A 14151-nucleotide genomic window follows, 5' to 3' on the forward strand; every position below is an offset into this window, starting at 1 on the left:
CTCTCCCCACCTCTTCTAAAGGAGGTGGTTTCATTTCTTTCTAAATCTGGTCACATGTTGCCATTCTGAATCACCATCTCTAGTTTGGCAGAGAACCAGGGACAGTCCACTCTGGTCACTTGGTCCAGTATGCTGCTGTGAATGAGTGAATGCATGTATGTGAGTGGATGACGATCTGAACCATCTCAGAGTTGGCAGAACTGGGTTTTAAATGGCCTCGGGGGTCACCAGCCTGCCTTAATGGGCCTCTCTGATGACAACAGTCAGAAACGCCTTCCCCTGAGACTAACCGTTTACCTTTATAAGTTATATCCATTTTTCTCCTAAATTTCCCCGAGGATCTGAGCATCCAGCTAGTTGGGAGGAGATGGGAGTATCTTAGCCGAGTCTGTTTTTCTTGGGCCTGCTGGGAAGGCTGGTTAAAGGGCTTTAGCTCAGGGCCAAGACCAGCCTCTTCCTAATAAAAGGGCCTTTCTTGGTCGAGGGCCTGTGTTCTCCTTTTGGCCTCCTGTCACCGTCTCAGTTCTCTCTCGCCCTCCTGGAGGTGACTGGACTGCGCAGGTCAGGCCTCCTCTGTGGCCCCCCCATTCCTTCTGAGCTATTAACCAAACGTGCTGAGTCTTGCACGTGGTGGGGAGCGGGGATTTCATGAAAGGCCTCGTGGAAACCGTGCCCCTTCATGGTCTGCTGCAGTTCCTGAGGCGCCCTGTTGAGTCTGTGTGTCTAACGTTTGGCTCTGTCAACATGGCTTGCCTGCGATCGTCACGTTAAGCCATAATCCTACAGTTTAAGGTATGTGCTCGTCACCTCCCTGCCTCCAGGCACGCAGGAAGACCATCTCACCTGACGGGGACCCATCAGTGGTTCTGGGATAGTTTTGGAGAAAGGAACGGGGGTGGGGGTGGGGAGCGTTCAGTGGGGTGCTCAGAAAGCATGCCCGGGCTACTGGTTTTCAGCTCAATGGGTTTAAGTGACAACTATGACCATGCTTTCAGAGGTTTCCCATTTCTGGTCCTACCATGAGCGAGCACACATCTCAGCAGAAAGGCTAGCCATTGAAGATGCTCTTCCCTAAGAAAAACCTCTCTGATTCTAAACACGGTGTGAGCATCACCCCACAAGGCTGTTCCAACCACTTTTAATTGGGAGCTTTGTAATCACTTTGATTATACTGTTGGAGCAAGAGAGGTATTTAACAGATAAGCTCCCCGGGTGTCTTCTGTGTCAGCGAGCAGGCGATCTTCTTAAAAGGAATCTGTGTTCTCTCTCTCTCTCTCTCTCTCTCTCTCTCTCTCTTTCCTATTCAGTTTTTGTTCTATATTTCTCGCAGGTGTTTTTTCTATGCACTTTGATCTTATCTGCTTTTATAATCCTTTTCCATGCCCTGATTTTTCCCTTTATTTATAATTTATATCCTGCTTATTTATACAAAGTATGTGAGGTTGCTTACATGATTATAACTTATAAATCAGGAGAGAGGAGAGAAAAAGGTTAGCGACGAAGAGAGCATTGTCGCAGGAATCCGAGATCCTTGCCACAGTTGAGCACTAGATTTGGTCACAGCTTTCCAGAGGCAAAAACAGAAAGCAGTGTTTATTCGGCTGTGGAGTTCTTTTTAAGTCTTTCCCCCCTTCTGCATGATTTCCATTTTCTTCTGCTCTTGCTTATCCTAAGAGCCGTTGGGTTTTCTTAGTGTCTGATATTTCCTGTGCCAGGGAGTTCCCACAGGGATGAGGCTCCCATCCCTCTCCCTCTCCACTCCCGACCCTCCCAACATCCACCATGAGTTCTGCCCAAAACTCATGGGCAAGATCACAGACAGTCCGGGGCTTCCAGCCGGGGTGAGGAAGCCGCCCTTGTTTCTTGTTGAAAGCTGAGCTCATGGGCGTTGGTGCAAGGGCTGGCCTCTGGGTCGGGGCCAGCCCAGACTTCCATCCTGGAGATCTGACGAGCACCTGGTGGCGAGTGGAGTGAAATCACGGGTGCTCTACTGCGTAACCATCACCCCAGGCAGGGGAAGCATCCCTCTCAGGACTGGGAACCCCTGTCTTGGCGAGAGAACCTGAGGTCGGGACTGTGTCTGACCTGCTTTGGGATCCCAGGTGCTGGCAGGTGAGAAGTGGTGTGTGAGTCCCCCCCGGGAGTGAGGAAGTGCGTCCTGTTTCTCTGAATATAGTTTCCATAGACGGTGGCTTTTGGGAGAGGATGTTTTAGGGCTGCACACTTAAATCTAGAGCAGTAAGTAGGAGGCTGTGCTGTCCAATCCACGCGTGACTGAGCACCTGCAATGTGGTCAAGTCCAACCTGAGGTGTGCTGAAGGGGTCAGGTATACGGAGGATTGCAAACCCCGGGAGAAGGACTGTGAAACATCTCAGTAATAGTATCGTCATGTACAACATCGCCACGGAATGCTGCTTACATATTGAAAGGATAATATATTGAATTATTGGGTTAAAGGAAATCTTACATTATTAAAATTAATTTTACCTGTTTCTCTTTACTTTTTAATGTGGCCACTCAAAAACTAAAATTAGGTGGCTCGCATGGTATTTCTATTAGACATCTCTGGTTGAAATGTCTAGAACTATAAACAATTTTTTTTTTTTTGCTGAGGAGTGGATTTCCATTGTGTCTTCTAACACCTGTGTTCTCTCTTTTGTTCTCTTTCAACAGATCTGACTCTCCACGTAGCATGTCAAGGACAAAATTAATCACCAATTCCTTCCCCCGCCCCTCCACCCCAACCCCTCTCCTACACACTTTTCTTTCCCACTTGCTTACCCAGCCATCTGCAGTACATCCGTTTCAGGTATTTGAGCTGTGTACACCCGTTTCAGGTATTTGAGCTGTGTAGAAGTTCTGTGTGCAGACGTGTGCTTGGACCACTCTCTTCATGAGAAATCTGAAGGGGTGATCACAGAAGATCCACTCACTCCTGGGAACCACCGCTGCGGACTCGGCCTCGGGCCTTGGGCCTCGGATGGTCTCAGGCAGCCCCTGCACTGTCCAGCAAACGCCCTAACTTGCCATTCAGGGGGTGCGGGGGGACAACCAAGTGCCGTGGAGGCAGGTGATCACACTCTGCTGAAACTGTCTGGTTTCCTGTAAAATAGACACTTTATATTTTTAGGGAACAAACAAAGTGCTGCTATAGGGTTCAAAATTTTCATTCTGAACACTTTTCCAAAACAAATTACTCCTAGGAAGCATTTTGACTACCCTGGTCACATCTTTGGATCTGTAAAGTACACCTTTTAGTATGACATCCGTTAAAATGCAAAGCAAATTTCTTCAAGGCAGAAAAACAATCTGACAGCAGCAATGTAGAATTTGTTCATTCAAACACATCTCTGTGAACGTGAAAAGTCATAAAATTCACCTCTGAGTTGTTTGCTATTGAACCGGCAGCGACGAGTCTCAGCCAGCCCGGGGTGAGCATCACTCCTTCAGAAGCGCTGGAAATGCCGCAGAGTTGGATGGGTGGAAGTGGGGTTGCCCCCTTCGCCCTGATCCGCCTGGAGTGGCATCTGGATGGCCACTTTCTCTAGGGAACCATCTGAAGCCTCGAGGGGGTATTGCTGCCGAAACCCAGGATCATTCTGCAGTTGAAAGAGGAAGCCCCGGGGAGAGTGTAATGGACAAATTTTCGTGCCTATGAATAAGTTGCCACAAATAAGTTATTTTAACTCATCATTCTGGCTGTTTGGGTCTTCTTTTTGGCATCAAATATAGGTTTTATCTTCTTAGGCAGAACTAGAAGAAATCAATATGGATGGATTTTAAAAAAATATATACCTGTTGCTATATTCAGATACATGAATCTAAACTGAATCAACTCTCCCTGGTGTGCATATGAACATGATGGATTCCCAAGTAGTAAAGTTTTCAGGGAAAATGACAAGGATTCAATTAAGTTGTTGTTCTGTGCTGCTACTGTTTTGACACATTTGAGGATAAGTCCATGACAACCAACCAAACTCGGTGAAGGCACCCGTCCTCCTGCTACTGTTCCTGCCCAAAAGGAGTACGCTGGCACTGCCCCGCTGCTGTCACCCAGAATGAAATGTGTGGGGGAGACGTTGGGCTTTCTAGTGGCTATGTGGACAGAAGATTGTTCAAGGTGCGTGTGCGCGTGTGGCGTGCGTGTGTGCATGTGTGTGTGTGTGTATGTGTGTGAGAGAGAGAGAGGGGAGAAAGCACTAAGGACTGAATTCACCTCCAAAATCCTGTATAAAATTTCCTAACAAAGCAAAGCTGCTTTATTTATTTGTTAAATGTTGCTTTTTGTTTGTGTGTGTTTTGTTTTGGGAGTGAGGAGTAAGGAGAGAAGAGGATGAATTCTACCTGAAGTATTTATTTGAAAAAGATGACAATTTTGCATCTTTAAAATCTTCTGTTTGATTTTCTTATGTTGTTGTCAGCACTTGTGCAGTATAAACTGCCCAATTGCTATTTGCAATCTGATAGAAGGGTCCTTGTAGGACAGGTTTTGCAGCCCTTACCAGGTGATAACATATGCCATATTTATAACCTTGCCTCTGATTTTAGATGCTAAAACATTGGTCTTTGAGAAGATTACCAATTACTAATTGTCATACCACTACTGTCTGTTATGCAACTGTATTACTTTGTGTTTGGAAATTAAACCAAGGTCAATAATTTATTTTTGGCTCTCTTGTTAATAGATTATTTTGGGTTTTTTTCCAAGGTAATTTTTTCCTGGGTACCCCTTTTCTACTTCTAAAGAATTGCATGGCCCTTTCATGTTTCAAAGAAACAGTCACTTGTAGTTCCGTATTTCTTGATCTCCACAAGGGACTCACAGAATTCACTTCACTTTTATTCACAGAGAAAGTTGGCTTTGATGTCTCTTAAAGATACTTCCGCTAGTTGCTGATCAGCCAGTCAGTTCACCTAGCTTTGATCTTTATAGGACCTCGAAACTAAGTTTCCTCACTGTGACCAACAGGCAGATTATTGGAATGGATCATACAGTACGTTCAAGCAGATTCTTAAGTATTACTTTATTAATAAGCTAATTTTGAGATCATATATTCTCTAGGCCACTTGTTTAGAAAGCCACATGTATGCAACTTTAATTTTTTTAGACTATTGCTCCATTACACTTGGATTCTAAATGTAAAAAGCCACACCTCTGAAGGCCAAGCCTATGGTTATATATTGGTTGTATGCTGCTTTTTGCTAGTGTGTGTGTGTGTGTGTGTGTGTGTAAGTGGTGTGTTTGTGGGGTGTGTGTGTGTACATGTGCACGTGTGCTTTTCTTTAAATAATTTTATATTTCATGCTACTTCTTGAATGTTTACTCTGATTCGTGAAGAGAATACTAGGTGGTTTATTCAGATAAACTCTACCTACAGGATAGTGGATTGTTAATTTAGAGTAATGCTGTGAGGGATATCAGATATATGGTTGGAGACTAAACTATATTGATGCCAAATGTGTTCTGGTTACTTACCAGAGACTTCTGTGCAAGCGCATCATCTCTTTAAACACTGTACAGTTGGCTTTTGTTGAATGGTGAGTGGTAAGGAGAACGTTAAGTGTAGATTAAGGGTTTTAAAGGAAATAGTATTATATGATTAAATTAGGCTTCATAGAAATATTGGGATAAGTGGAGAAATAAGAATGTCTGTCTAGAACGTAGCATCTAATGTATTTTGAAGCCCTAAGTTCACACAAGAAACTGATACTCCTGCCCAAGGCCAGACCAAGCCGTCACCAGGACTCAAGGAGGAGCTATGGGTTCTCCTTTCCTGCAGGAGCAACTGAAAGCAAATCAAAGCTCTCAACAGTCCCCTCTTTGCAGTGCGTGTTTTTAGCAGCACAGAAGACACGTTGGGGAAGTTTTTCATTGGCGAGGCACGGGGCGTGTTCACTTCATTCCCTTCCTTGGCTCACCCTGCATATCTTGAACAAGTTGAAGGAACCATCATAGACTACAACAGCTTCATTTAACATTCAACTTAGACTTTTTAGAAATATTACGGGCAAGGGCCAGGGAGCACTGCTCTGTGGAGTCGGACTGTACATGGCAGGTTATGTATCCGTTTTAACCAGTTTCCATTGGGTGTGGAGGTGAGGGGAAGAGGGCATCAGTAGAATTACTCATGTCTAGTTTGTAAAGTATGTAGTGTGTATTGCAGATGTATGATTGCTGGGCTCTGTGTATCTGTACAGTAGCTTTCACTTTAAAAATTGTGGGCAAACTTGGTGGTCTGAAGGGGAGAATGCAGTTTATATCCAGTGACGATGCTGTGATATAGCACATGTAACAAAAAATCTGGAAGTAACCCTCCCCCAGCCCATGGAAAATGGTTTCTTCTGGGTTCTAAAATGAAGACGTATGGATACTCTGGCAGACTGCATGTTGTATAATTTGAAAAATACTAAAAGTGGAAAATAAACTTGACTTAAACTTTGGCTGGTCTGTTTGCCTTTATTTGAGTCCAATGCCAGTGTTTGTGTGAGCCATTTTCTGGCTTCAGAGGAATTCATTTCAGTGACCTGGACCTCAAGTTCAGCGCACGACCAAAGTCTACCCTGTCCTTTTTGCCGTTTGCTTAGGCTGAATATCTGGTTTTAATTTTTTTTTTTTCATTGAAAAACCAAGAAAACCTGACACCTGTCCCTTCAGCACTCAAGCAATAGCGACTGATGTAAATAAACGTGTTAACTCTGAGTTAAAGCAGGATTGAGTTAAAGCTCCGGAGACACACCGGTGTCTTAGCCGAACCTCTTCTTGCCCGAGAAGGGCACTTACTCTAATAATGTGTTTTGGAGCATTGGCATTCCTCAGCTAATGCAGCGGAGCCCCGTATATGTTGAAAGATCACTGGCATCTTTGGAGAAGGGCTGGGTGTTTGCATTTCTGTTTAACCCACTGATTATTCGTATTAATGTGCAGTGCTGAGATCTCGAGGGGATGCTGGGAGCCTCTCGTTCTTGACTTGGTTAATGTTGCATGCAAGCCAGGCAGTATACTGCTTTAACCAATTACAAGTGGGAAGGATGGGTGCCAAATGAACATTTTATAAGTGGGATTGAGGGCAATGCGCACAATGTGCTTTTATGATGTCTTACCCATCGTCCAAGTGCTAAAGCACTTGGAAGAGTCAGTTCCCAGACACCAAGTTGTTAAAGGTGACTTAGGTAGTAAAACTACAAATGGGATGGATGAGTTTTTAGGCCCAAGCCTGCTTATTTAAAACGGGAAGGCAGTCCCCTGCCAGAACCCAATTACAAGGCAGAGTTCAATGTCATGGGAAATGCCCACAGGCCCCAGAGCTGCAGGCTTGCGCTGTTCCCAGGGCTCCGTCAGCGGCGCGCTGCACAGGGTGGGGGCTGCGCCTCGGAAGTCCAGGGCTGGGGCCTCTGGGAGAAGGTGGAACTGAAGCTGTAATCTGCTAAGGCAATTACCGGTGACATGTGCATTGGCAGGTTTAATTCTAGCACTTGTGACAGGTTTCATCTTGTGTCTTATGTACATAATAAAATAACAGGAGGAGGAGGAATCTCCTGGGTGACACATCAGATGAAAATGTGGGCTCATTTGGCAAAAGGCACCCTGAGCCACGGGATTTTTACTTTCCCTTTGGCACAGAAAACACCATTTTCTGTGCAGTTCGTTGGGCTCAAAATCACAGGAGACTCGCAGGTCTCCTCCCTGCTCAGCACCCTCCAAACCCTTCCCTTCCCCATGCTCAGACTGAAAGTGATTCCTGCAGCCGTGCGTTACGCTTTCAGAACGTACACATGAAATTAGAGCCATTGGCAAACTTGTTTTGGACGACATGTAGCAGCACCAGAACCACCTCATGCTCAGAAAGCGGCAACCAACAATGCATGCGAGCCTGTTCTGGCTGGGGGCCAGACACTGTTTTAAGTGCTTTACATGTATTAATCCAGCTAATCCTCCTAATAAGCCCACGAGGTCGGCACCATTATCTCCGCTTTGCCCAGGAGGAAACAGGCACAGAGAAGTTAAGCAGCTTGCCCAAGGTCTCACAGCTAAGAGGAGGAGGGGGAGGCAAGACTCAAACCAGGTGGTCCGGTCCCAAGGTGTGCGCTCTCTGCAGGTAGTAACCACTTCAGAACGATTGTGTGTGTGTGTGTGTGTGTGTGTGTGTGTGTAATGCCTCAAAAAACCCTTTTGTGAAGAATTGATAAAAAGTTGTATAACTTCACAACTTTTGTTTCCTCCTTTGATTGGACTCTGAGACATCATTGTGTGAGTCCCTTTAAGCCATCAGCTGTATCTAGGCAAGAATCATGGAACCGGTAATGAAAGAGGATGCCTCAGGGCCGGGGCGGGGGGCGGGGGGGGGGCTCCTAAAGCAAGGCTGAGTACCCGCACAGTTGTCGGAAGCTTTTCCATAAAGTAACAGACACTTAGACATGAGGCAGACACTTCAGACTGTGTAGTGAGAATCCAACTGATCATGATCCATGTCGACGTTTTTCTCTTTAGGACATTATCTCTGGTTGCTTGTTTGAGTACAAAGCCTATATACCCCTACTTCTTAAGCGAAAAATAAAGCAGGGTTCTCTTGCCCCATCTCAGCTCGCTCCACTGGGGGTCTGAGCGGCACTGGTTGGGTTCTCTCATCCCCAGGTCTGTGTGAGGCCGTGGAGGAGGCTGTTCAGGGAGCCCTGCTGGTAATCACTGCCCTTCCTACCCCCCACCCCCATCGTGAAGATGAATAGGGTCTCACTTTAGTGCTGTGGGTTTAGAACAAGTAAACATGCCAGTCATACCACACCTGCACATGCAAGTCCAGCTGCAGGAGGGATGGGAACAACACAGGCGGCTTCTCCTAGGAGCCCTGCTTCGCCAGACTCCAGCGGCACTTCTCCTGTCCGAGGGTGCTGCTGATGCAGGCTTGGAGGGACAGGTTGATGGCAGAGTTTTCTAGGCCAAGGGATGCTAACCTTCAGCCAGTGCCAACAGGTTCCTCCCACCCCCCAACCCAGAAGACCCAGGTGTCCTTGCTGCCCTGCAAAGCCCCCTCCTGGGACACCCCTGCACACTGGCTCTCAGGCCATGACACCGCTGAGTACGGATGCTCCTCGACCTCTTTACTAGGGATCACGTCCCAACGAACACATCCTAAGTTGGAAATACCATAAGTCAAAAATACGCTTACACACCTAACCTGCTGAGCAGGAACTTTGACGTGCCCAGAGCACAGGGCACTGCAGGTACCGGTGCTCATCCTCCGGGCTCTGTGCCTGCCCAGCATCAGGGGAGAGTAGGTGCCCTGCGTCGCCAGCCCAGGAAAAGATCACGGCACGGCGTTCGCACCATCCTACAGTCAAAAGATCGTAGAGTTGAACCTCTGCAAGTCGGAAACAGTCTATGATTCTGTAGAGGTAAGAAATGTCCAAACAGTCAATTGCTAGGAAGCAAAATCTCAGCGTATGGAGAAAATGCCCTGAACATGGCAGTTTTACCATTTATTTTACACACCGGAATGAAGATGATGTAAGGGGGTTACTTGAAATCCAATGGTGATAGATTAGGGAGGCAGAGAAAGCCAAGTGAGAAACCTCTGGGATTGGATAAAAAGTAAAACGGAAGGACGCATACTGCTTTTACACTGGTGGGTACAGGAGAGTTAACAATTAACATTTACAGCACAGAGAGATGGTATGTGGGGGAACAGGTAACAGTGAGGGATTCTTGGGCCTCATGCCCTGGTGGGAGTTGTGCCCTGGGGGGTCTGGGAAAAGGGGATTACTCTGGCATTCCAAGGAATGTTATTGTAGATGCAGCAGACAGGCTCAGCTACAATGAGGATTGACCTTTGTCAAGGAAAACACCAGCTTAGGCCATGACTGCCCGCCATGACTCACTTTTGGTTAGGCAGTTTTCCTCTCAGGCCAGCCTGTGTGGGTGCTTGAGGCCTCTGCGCGTGTAAGGCCTGCCATGCAGGCTCCCCTGAGCTTGGAAGGTGAGCTGTGTGGCCCCTTTTACGTCCACAATTCCAAAGTGGGAAGAATGATGAAGCTGGAACCTGGGTTTGCCTGTGATTCCCGTCGAGCGGCTGTGGGAGGCTGGTGGAGGGCTAACTGCCCCGCATCCCAGGGCCTCTCTGCGCTGTGGAGAGCGCTGGCCCACTGCCTGCTGCTGCTCACCTTTGTGATGGGGATCAGCTGGGAAACTGTGCAAAGTGCTACTCACGTGTCAGGGATCGAATCATCAGAAACGTCCCAGAGTTGTTTTCGCCTCAGACCCGGGCTGTGCCTTCCTGTCAGCAGCTTTGCTTCCAGTAGGAGGAGCAAGTACGTGCGGAGACAGGATCGCCTGCTTCTGCCCCTGAGGTCAAACCTTGTCCTAGTCGCCGTTTAGGGTTCTTCCTTTCCCACTCCTCCACCCCCTTCCTCTTGGGGAAAAGCCGTCTTAGGCTATTTCAGGGGTTGACCGCAGAATCCCTCATTGTTACCTTGTTCTCCCACATACACACCCTGCTCTCCCAGTAACCCCACTGAGGGCCTTTGGGGCCAGTGCCCATACTGTGTGCCCGGGGGCTGTTCATACCGGGGCTCCTGCAAGGTCCCGTGTGGGATCGTGGGGTCCTGAGTCGGGTCCATTGGCTTCCCAGCAGCCACAGCTGTTGCAGAGCCCGCTCCCCACCGCATCCTTGCAGCCGCTTAACAAGTTCCCCACAGAGAGATTAGAGGAGCTCACGGAATCACTTAGCCAAGCTGCTACACAAAAGCACCCTTGGCTCTCGTGCCAGCGTCTGGAAACAAGCTGTTTGCTTCCTCTGCTGAAGAGCCTGTGTGAAGGCCCCTCCTGGTGCCGCACCCCGGAGGCAGGTCTGTCCTCTGCACGGGGGCCGGCTGCTCCTAAACACGAGAGAACCGTGATCATGGCCTCTGCTTTGTGCTCAGTTCTTTTCAGACCTTAGGCCAGGAGAAAACCACAGTCCAAAGAGGTGAAGTACTGTGTCCAAGGTCCCGCCTGTGGCTGTTTTGCCTCTAGAGCTCGGGTTCCTTCCGTGACAGCCCTCGGCTTGCCCGTCTCAGTTTTTGCCATTCCCCGTCCCCCCCTAAGAGTTGTTGTAGATAAATAGTGCCCTTTAAGGTGGTTTTCGCTTCACTATATTGAGCCAATACATTGGGGCATTCTTGAAGACATAACGTATATGTCACCAATCCTCAGAATAGCAGAGAAAGGTGCAGAAACACTGGGAATTGTCTGGATGTTGTGACTATCCTTATGTCACATGGAGAGACCGAGTCCAGACCTTGCTCAAGTCAGGTTTCCCCCCGCTGCACCACCCCTCCACCTGCAAACAACCGTAACTGATAGCAGCGGAAGCCTCTCTGACTGTGGTCAAGCTCTGCTTGTTATGACTTGGGTGGACATTTGTTGTGTGTGTGTGTACTATGTGCCAGGGCCCTGGCAATCCAGGGTGGACAGTCTCAGTTTATAGACTGGTGTTCCAGTAGTTCCCACTCCTCCTCGTGGTAACGGGGGCCTCCAACAAGTTATCTGGCCTCTGCAGCTGAAATCTCCATGTGACGAACTCCAAGCGTTCTGCAAAAATATTAGCATTCATTTATTCTCCCCACAAATACAGGGTGCCCCCAAAATGTATACACAAGATATCGGTAGAGTCTATTACATTTTGAAAATGAAATGTATTTTAATAAACACTGCCTTTATAACTATTCAAAGTGTGTGTACACCCTGTACTTGAGCACCTCCTTTGTATTCAGCATTGCTTCAGAGCTGGAGAGCAGGGGTAAACAGACAAGACAAAGTCTTCATTTTCTTAGAGGCAAATTATAAGCGAGTGAACACCACTTTCTAAGAGGACTCAGTACATTCAAGTGCTGGGGAGAGAAAACAGGACGCAGTGATAGCAAGTGTCATGGGTCTTCTTCAACTTAGTGGTCAGGAGAGGCCTCTCTGAATGATGGAAGGAACCGGCCGTGCAAAGATCTGGAGACAGTTCCAGACAGAAGAACCGCAAGTGCGAGGTCCTGAGGAAGCTTTCGCTTGGTGGGTTAACGGTAACAGAACTCTAATTTTCTGCAAAGATCTTTCTCCACATGGGCATTTCAGCTCCTTTGTGACCTTGCAGATGAAAAAGATGATATGTGTGTTTGGGTTACCTTCAAAAGTAAGAAGTAAATTTGGGAGCATTAAGATCTTTCCTGGGGTTAGAAATACATCAGCAAAGCCATGTGGACATTTTTGTAGCCAGTAATTTTGTAAGCAGACCCACAGAATGTAGTCCATGCTTCAGTGCTTGCTTTGAAACCCAAGTGAAAGGGGCAAGCACCCGCCCAGCGGATGTCTTAGAATGCCCGGCAAACTCACCACGGTGTTCGAGAGTGTGGAGGATACTGAGGGTTAAATCCGGAAAAGCTGATGTGCTGCCCGACTTCAGGGTCAAGCACAGGCCGAAGGGGCCATCTGCATCTTTTCATGGTCCTCTTTTCAGGAAATAAAAACTGCGGCAGGCAGTGTGTCTCCTTGGAAATTTTGCTTGCCGGCCTGGTGTGTGAGACGTGAGCTGAACACACTCTGGGCTATTTCCACTTTTTGCTACATCAGGACTCTGTGATTGGTGAGCATCAAAGTCCCAAGGAAACACATACTTCCTTGGCTGCCCTTGGTCAGCGTGGAGAGAATGTCCCCAGTCCAAAAGAGGATTCTGGATTTGCCTGGTAATGTTTGAGCTGACACTTCTGGGCGCCCCTGAACCATGACTTTGCTAACCACTTCGCTGCAGCCTCTGCCTCCCTGGTCTTGCCTCAGACTCCGTTCTTGCCGAGATCTGCCAGGAGAGGAGCGCTTCCCACTGTGGGCCTCACACAACTAAATGGCACCAGGCTGAAGCGGGTGTTCAGTACCTAATTAGCCTGTGGCTTCAGGAAGTAGAGCAAAACCTCTACGTGTTTGGAAGATGTCGCTTGAACGTGTTAGCTGAATAGCCTCAGCTGTTCAAACAGCAAAGCGAGACGCAGGTGGGGAGTGGAGGGGGCGGGTGCTGGAGTGAGGTGTCAGGAGTCCTGGCAAGAAAGGTCTCATCCTCTTTGGGACTTAAAGGGCTAACACAAAGGTGGCCTCACATTTTATTTTCCGCTTTGCAAAGCCTGACGTTGTCTTTCGAGTGCCCCTCATGGGAACTTGGGTTGTGGAAGGAACAACATTTTTCCTTTGTTCAGGTGGGATGAGGGCTTCACATAGAGGGGAGGGGGGCTCCTTGCAGATGTGGGATGGCAGCTGTTTCAAATGGAACTATCTCTGGGCCTGTTTCTTCACCCGAGCAAGTAGAAGGGAGGATAAGGTCAGTCTTCAGGCGGCCTGGAGGCAAGTGGCATCTGGGGTGCTTATTCTAAAACCTCCTGCCCTCCTGAACCTGAATTCTCAGGAGGAGAGGGATCTGTCTGGAGCGAGCTTCCCAGGTGCCCCTCCTCCCCAGAGTTGCCTGGGGACAGTGGTCTGCCTGATCTCTAGCCTTCCAGCTCAGAAACCCTTGGCTAAGTCTGGGAGGCAGTGAATTCTAATTATGTTCGAGACCCAAACCTCTTTGCAAATCTGAGGACAGCGGTGGATGCTCTCTTTAGGAAAAATGTATGCATACACAAAATACTAAATCCAGTTTCAGGGTCTCTGGCCCTTAATTAAGAATTCGTACTCTAAAGTCAGTTGGCAAAAGAGAGGCTAAGATGCCCAACCAGTGTGGCTCAGTGGTTGAGCGTCTACCTATGGACTAGGAGGTCACGGTTTGATTCCCGGTCAGGCATATGCCCAGGTTGCAGGCTCAATCCCCAGTGTGGGGCATGCAGGAGGCAGCCAATCAATGATTCTCTCTCATCATTCATATTTCTATCTCTCTCTCCCTTTCCCTTTCTCTCTGAAATTCATAAAAAAATATATTTTAAAAAAGAATCTAAGAATTTAGGACTATGACTATTGAAAAGTAGCTGCTCACTGAAGGTTATTCTATTGTGTCTCTCAGCTTTCCTATGATATACTAGTATTCTTTTCATTTTACAGCTGAGCCAAGTGGGAGATAGAGAGATTAACATACCTTGTGAGTGGTGGCTGGATTTGAGCCCAAATAAGTCTTATTCCAGAGCCAGTGAACTTAAAATTTTGGGCAACCTAA

General features: G+C 47.6%; 1 protein-coding gene across 1 annotated transcript in view; it reads left to right on the forward strand.

Annotated features, from left to right (window-relative positions):
* KIF5C (kinesin family member 5C) overlaps nt 1-6442 on the forward strand; it is a 120738-nt gene extending 114296 nt beyond the window's left edge. Inside the window, exon 26 of the mRNA XM_006753601.2 lies at nt 2675-6442. The gene's annotated coding sequence lies outside the window, so the exon portion shown is untranslated. The remainder of the gene's footprint in view (nt 1-2674) is intronic.
* Nucleotides 6443-14151: the final 7709 nt, after the last annotated feature.

This window comes from Myotis davidii, unplaced genomic scaffold (assembly GCF_000327345.1).
Source record: "Myotis davidii unplaced genomic scaffold, ASM32734v1 scaffold110, whole genome shotgun sequence".
NCBI lineage: Eukaryota > Metazoa > Chordata > Mammalia > Chiroptera > Vespertilionidae > Myotis > Myotis davidii.